At 45.2% G+C, this 6,810-nt stretch overlaps 1 pseudogene; it reads left to right on the top strand.

The window, feature by feature from the left end:
- Positions 1-6,810, top strand: part of LOC112077947 (FH1/FH2 domain-containing protein 3-like) — a 38,032-nt pseudogene that overhangs the window by 12,912 nt on the left and 18,310 nt on the right.

The following is a 6,810-nucleotide window of genomic DNA, read 5'->3' as shown; positions in this document are numbered from 1 at the left end:
AAAACAACTAAAAAGTGGCCAAGTAACTTCTTAAAAATGAAGCACATTATTAATCCGCCTTACAAGAGGTGTAGAGTCTAACTGGTACATACATAAGCAGCGTTTGAGTTTCACGTTTGGGAAGATAATTTTCACCATAAAAATGCACCTTTATAATTAAAGCATTACATGGAAATCACATTTGCGGTCACTTTTGATAATGGTGTTTTACCTGCTAATGGAACATTCATGCTTATATCCTACTACCATGTGTTCATTGCTGCGCTTATAATGTGAAAAATAGACTACTAGTTTATCAACATTTTAAGCTAAACGTTCTGAGATGTTGTGTCAAAAAAAATTACATATATTTGATGCTAGTGGTTGTATTAATTTGGGATCTATCGCATCCCACAACTGTCTCGGACTATGTTAGGAATACTTATTTCTCGCACAGAATAGAATAGGTCAACTTTTGTACTATGGGGGATAGTAGATTGACGTAGGCTAATGCTTTTGCTGTTGACAGTTCTTCCCCATATCTTCAGTATGCACCTCGGAATGGGATAAGGATGTGTGTAGTTGCGTCCACAATGTGTCTGTCTTCACTTGTAGCCTGTGGAAAAGAACCGATCAGGACCCCTGTTACACCATACACACCCTCGGTGACTGGTAAGGAACTAAGGAGAGGAGAATGTAGTGTGTGTGTGTGTGTGTGTGTGTGTGTGTGTGTGTGTGTGTGTGTGTGTGTGTGTGTGTGTGTGTGTGTGTGTGTGTGTGTGTGTGTGTGTGTGTGTGTGTGTGGACATGGTTAACTATCTTGTGAATAGTAAGAATAGTAAACAAACAAAAAGTTGACCAGCTGGGGACATTTTGTTAGTCCCCACAAGGTCAAATGCTATTTCTAGGTTTAGGGTTAAGGTTAGAGTTAGTGTTAGGGTTAGAATTAAGTTAAATATTAAGGTTAGGAGCTAGTAGGTTAGGTTTAGGGTTAGGATAAAGTTTAGGTTTAGGGTTAGGTTAAGGTTAGGTAGGGTTAGGGTTAGTTAGTTAGGGTTAGGTAGGAAATAGGATTTTGAATGGACTGAATTGTATGTCCCCACAAGGTTAGCTGTACAATACTGTGTGTGTGTGTGTGTTCATCCTATGTGCAGAACATGTATGCAGACATGTGTGGTGTGTGTGTGTTGTGTGTGTGTGTGTGTGTGTGTGTGTGTGTGTGGTGTGTGTGTGTGTGTGTGTGTGTGTTGTGTGTGTGTGTGTGTGTGTGTGTGTGTGTGTGTGTGTGTGTGTGTGTGTGTCATCATGGGAAACATGTTGGATCATCTCCACTGTGTTTTATGGCAGAAGGAGCAACGCTTTAACATAACGCACACAGAGGCACGCTGGCATACACACCACACACACACACACACACCACACCAGACACCACACACACACACACACACACCACACAACACACAACCACACACACAACACACACACACACACCACACACATGGTTTTATTGCTATCCCATCCGTCACACACGTGTCTCTCGTCTTGTGAAGCAGAACAGCACCTGGTAAACACACACCTCCTAGTACTTAGTACTGGTATAGCATAACCTAACTACCCTATGCCACCTACGTGTACGTCATACTTACACTAGTGACACTAGGACACATCATAGAAGAACACTGTATCCACTAATCACATAGGCATAGTACACCATGTCCCCTAAATACACACCTCCATATCACAAACCTACCTAGTTAATACTGTGAGTACGTTACAACACACCAAGTTTATTCCCTAGACACACCACTCCACTCTAGGTTACACGTGTCTTAGTACAACCTCCTGTGACTGTAACCACAACCCGTGAAGGCACCTGGTACACTATAAACTACCCTCCGTACTGGTAAGTACTGTATAACCATACTGGTATGATGTACCACACCTCCTTAGTATGTTAGCACCTAGGCTCTAGTAGCTACACTATACACTCTAGGTACTGTAGAATACCTTAACACATGCTAGTAGCCAAGCACCATATAACACCCTCCTAGTGCGATGTACTGTAGACACACTATACCACCTCCTCACGGCTACGTCCAGTAGCTGTAGTACACACTAATTACACCTCCTAGTACCTGCTCAGTACTGTATACACCACTATAACACCTCCTAGGTACTGTAGTACTGTAGTACACAACTAATACACCTCCAAGGTACTGTAGTACCTGTACTACACATTATAACACCTCCTAGTACTGTAGTACTGTAGTACACACTATAACACCTCCTAGGTACTGTGTACGGTAGTACACACTAATACACCTCCAAGGTACTGTAGTACACACTATAATACCTCCATGTACTGTAGTACACACTAAACACATCCAGTACAGTACACACTATAACACCTCCTAGGTACTGTAGTTACTGTAGTACCACACTAATACACCTCCTAAGGTACTGCTAGTACACACATAACACCTACTAGTACTGTATACTGGGAGTACACAATAATACACCTCCTAGGTACTGTAGTACTGTAGTACACACTAATACACTCCAAGGGTACTGTAGTACACACTATAACACCTCCTAATTACTGTAGCTACACACTATAACACATCCTTAGTACTGTAGTACACACTATAACACCTCCTAAACTACTGTTAGTACTGTAGTATCACACCTCATAACACCTCCTAGCTACTGTCAGTACTGGTAGTACACACTAACTACACCTCCATGTACTGAGTACACACCTATAACCCTCCTAGCTACTGTAGTACACACTATAACACCTCCAGGTAACTTTAGTACTGCTAGTACACAACTAATACAACTCCTAGTACTGCTACTACTGTAGTACCACACTATGCACCTCCTAGTACTGTAGTAACTGTAGTCACACTACAACACCCTCCTAGGTACTGTAGTACTGTAGTACACACTATAACCCCTAGGTACTGTATACTCAGTACACACTAATACACCTCCAAGCGTACTGTAGTACACACTATAACACCTCCTAGGTACTTAGTACTGTAGTACACACTAATACAACCCTCCTAGGTACTGATAGTACACACTATAACACCTCCTAGGTACTGTAGTACTGTAGTACACACTAATACACCTCCTAGGTAAACTGTATACTTAGTACACACTATAACAACCTCCTAGGTGCTGTAGTACTGTAGTAACACACTAATACACCTCCTAGGTACTGTAGTACTGTTAGTACACACCTATAACACCTCCTAGGTACTTGCTATACTGTACTACCACACTATAACACCATCCTAGGTGCTGTAGTACTGTAGCTACACATAATACACCTCCTAGGTACTGTAGTACTGTAGTACACACCTATAACACCTCCTAGGTGCTGTCAGTACTGTAGTACACACTAACCACCTCTAGGTACTGTATACTGTAGTACACACACTAATACACCTCCTACGTACTGTAGTACTGTAGTACACAATAATACACCTCCTAGGTACTGTAGTACTGTAGTACACACTAATACACCTCCAAGGTACTGTACTACTGTAGAACACTAATACAACCTCCTAAGTACCTGTAGTACACACTATAACACCTCCTAGGTACTGTAGTACTGTAGTACACACCATAACACCTCCTAGTACTGTAGTACGTATACACACTATAACACCTCCTAGGTACTGTAGTACTGTAGTACACAATAATACACCTCCTAGTACTGAGTACTGTAGTACACACTAATACACCTCCAAGTACGTACTACTGCTATACAGCCTACCAGGACGTATATACACCTCCTAGGTACACAAACCTGGCCTAGTACTACACCTATAACACCTCCTAGGTACTGTATACTGTAGTACACACTGATCACCACTCGGCCTAAGTAACTGTAGTACACACTATACACCTCCTAGGTACTCTATACTGTAGGAACACACAATACACCTCCTAGTACTGTAGTACACACTATAACACCTCCTAGGTACTGTAACTGTAGTACACACTAATACCACTCCTTATGGTACTGTAGTACACACTATACAACCTTCCAGGTACTGTAGTACTGTAGTACACCACTATAACACCTCCTAGTACTGTTAGTACTGTAGTACACACTAATACACCTCCAAGGGTACTGTACTACTGTAGTACACACTTAATACACCTCCTAGGGTACTGCTAGTACACACTATAACACCTCCTAGGTACTGTACTACTGTAGTACCACACTAATACACCTCCTAAGGTACTGTAGTTACATGTAGTACACACTAATACACCTCCTAAGGTACTGTACTACTGTAGGTACACACGAATAGCACCTCCTAGCGCGTACTGTAGTACACACTATAACACCTCCTAGGTACTGTAGTACTGTAGTACACACTAATACACCGCCTAGGTACTGTACTACTGTAGTACACACTAATACACCTCCTAGGTACTGTAGTACTGTAGTACACACTACAACACCTCCTAGGTACTGTAGTACACACTAATACACCACCTAGGTACTGTAGTACACACTAATACACCTCCTAGGTACTGTAGTACACACTATAACACKTCCTAGGTGCTGTAGTACTGTAGTACATACTATAACACCTCCTAGGTACTGTAGTACATACTATAACACCTCCTAGGTACTGTAGTACTATAGTACACACTATAACACCTACTAGGTACTGTAGTACACACTAATACACCTCCAAGGTACAGTAGTACACACTATAACACCTCCTTGGTACTGTAGTACACACTAATACACCTCCTAGGTACTGTAATACACACAAGAGCATGTCCTTATCCTCTTCTCCCCTTCTAAACCTCCTGACTAGAATGTGGTCATTTAGTCTCAGACCTCCTGGTAGTCATAAACACCTCGCTATCTTCCTGAATGTTCCCTAAAAGTTCAGAGAACTAACACTAGTATATAGTGGCGGCAGGCAGCCTCGTGCTTAGTGCGTTGGGCCAGTAACCGAATGGTTGCTGGATCGAATCCCCGAGCTGACAAGGTAAACATCTGTCGTTCTGCCCCCTGAACAAGGCAGTTAACCCACTGTTCCCCGGTAGGCCGTCATTGTAAATAAGAATTTGTTAACTAATTTGCCTAGTTAAATCAACGGTATAAAAAAAAATCTCAAGATCTGTTACTCCTCACATTCACTGAACTACCTCCTACTATAGGTGAGACTTTTCCTGCTCTAGAGGCTTCTGGATCGGCGGTGTTTCCCGTAAATATAACCCTTAGTCATAGTTAGTTCCACAACCCTAACTCATAGACTAAATCCCAAGTTCTAGAAGGATGTAGGATCCTGCCTCTGCCTCTCATGTCTCCATCTAACCTTAAGGTCATCTGCCATGTTATTGTGATGAGAATGACAAATCTCTATTTTTACACATTCACCCCCCCCCCCCCCCTCTCCTTCCATCCATCCTTCTGTTTCCAGAAACATCGACCACAGAACCAGTCAGCCAGCGTTCCACAGAACCAACTCCATCACTTCCTCCAACTCCATCACTTCCTCGCATCTGCATCCACTTTGCAGAAAATTAGAAAGAAAATAAGGAGAGACAACAGAGAAGAGGAAGAGGAAGAAGAGCCATCCTCATCCTCCCTCCTCCTGTCCTCTCTGCCGCTCCCCCACTGGTTAACCCCGGGACTCCTCCCTCCTTCCTACCTCCTCCTACCTCCTCCTCCCTCCTCCTCCTCCTCCTCCTTCCTCCTCTGAGCGAGAGGAAGAGGTCAGTTGTTACTCACTCCCACTCCCTCTGTTGTCTCTCTCCTACCTGCTAGCGCCAGCTCGCTCCCTGACTCCCGCGTGTCCTCTCCTCTCTCTTTGTCAAGCACAACTCCTGTCCTCCTCTGCCGTCGGTCCTACTGGACGCAAGCGACTGCCTACTCCCCTCCGTCCCTCCCGGCTCCCCCGTTACGCCGTCACGGCAAGCGTATGGCTGGTCCACTCGCGCCTATCTGCCACCTCCTTTCCGTGACTCTCCCGCGTCAACAACCATTCCCTCCCATGTGTCTACATGTCCCCTAAGATCCCCTCGACTGCCGCTCTTTACCGCTCCGCACTCCCTTCCCTCCTGCTCTTCGCGCCTCCTCGCCTGACCCCTCGCCCCCACTGGCCTACCCTGACTCCTCCCCCCCTCCATTACATCCCACATTTCATGTATCACTGAAGGATCTCCAAACCCCCCTCCCATCTCACAGCCCTCTGCCTCCGTGTTTCCCAGGCGTCCCCATTCCCTTCGTCCCCACCCGTCTCCACTTCCTGCGAGCTGACCAGCTCTCCCATCGCATAGCGGCCGATTCGGAATGCTCCACTGTCAGCCAACCCGCACGTAGACGCGAACGATTCTTCCAGAGTTACGCACTGCGGCGACCTCGGGGGCATATGAAGAGATCCCGCGCCCCAGCTACCTTGCCGTGGAGCGTTCACGAGTGTCCCTATAGCCGTCCCGACCACTGCGCTGCCTCTCCCAATCCATCCTCTGACATACCTGTTCTCGATTGGTAGCTATAGTCCTCGACTAACTCTACCTCGTCCAAGGTGCTAACAGAAGTGTCGAGCCTCCATTTGCTCCTGCCCAGTTAGAACCGCGCACACAGCACCCATGCTGCCACATTTCCCCAAATATACATGCTAGTTCTCTCTCATCTGTTTCATGTGCATAGCGATCTTCTGTCAATTTCTCTCGTTTACTATATCCACTCTCTTCTTGCCCTACTTGATGGAGTCTTCACTGCCTTCAGTCCTTCACTACGTCACTGCGGTCTCAGTCTAACTGCGCCCACCCTACACAAGAGCACTCCTC

This window comes from Salvelinus sp. IW2-2015, unplaced genomic scaffold (genome assembly GCF_002910315.2).
Source record: "Salvelinus sp. IW2-2015 unplaced genomic scaffold, ASM291031v2 Un_scaffold5086, whole genome shotgun sequence".
Taxonomy (NCBI): domain Eukaryota; kingdom Metazoa; phylum Chordata; class Actinopteri; order Salmoniformes; family Salmonidae; genus Salvelinus; species Salvelinus sp. IW2-2015.
Note: the sequence above shows the minus strand (reverse complement) of the source record. Positions and strands in the feature narration are given on the sequence as shown.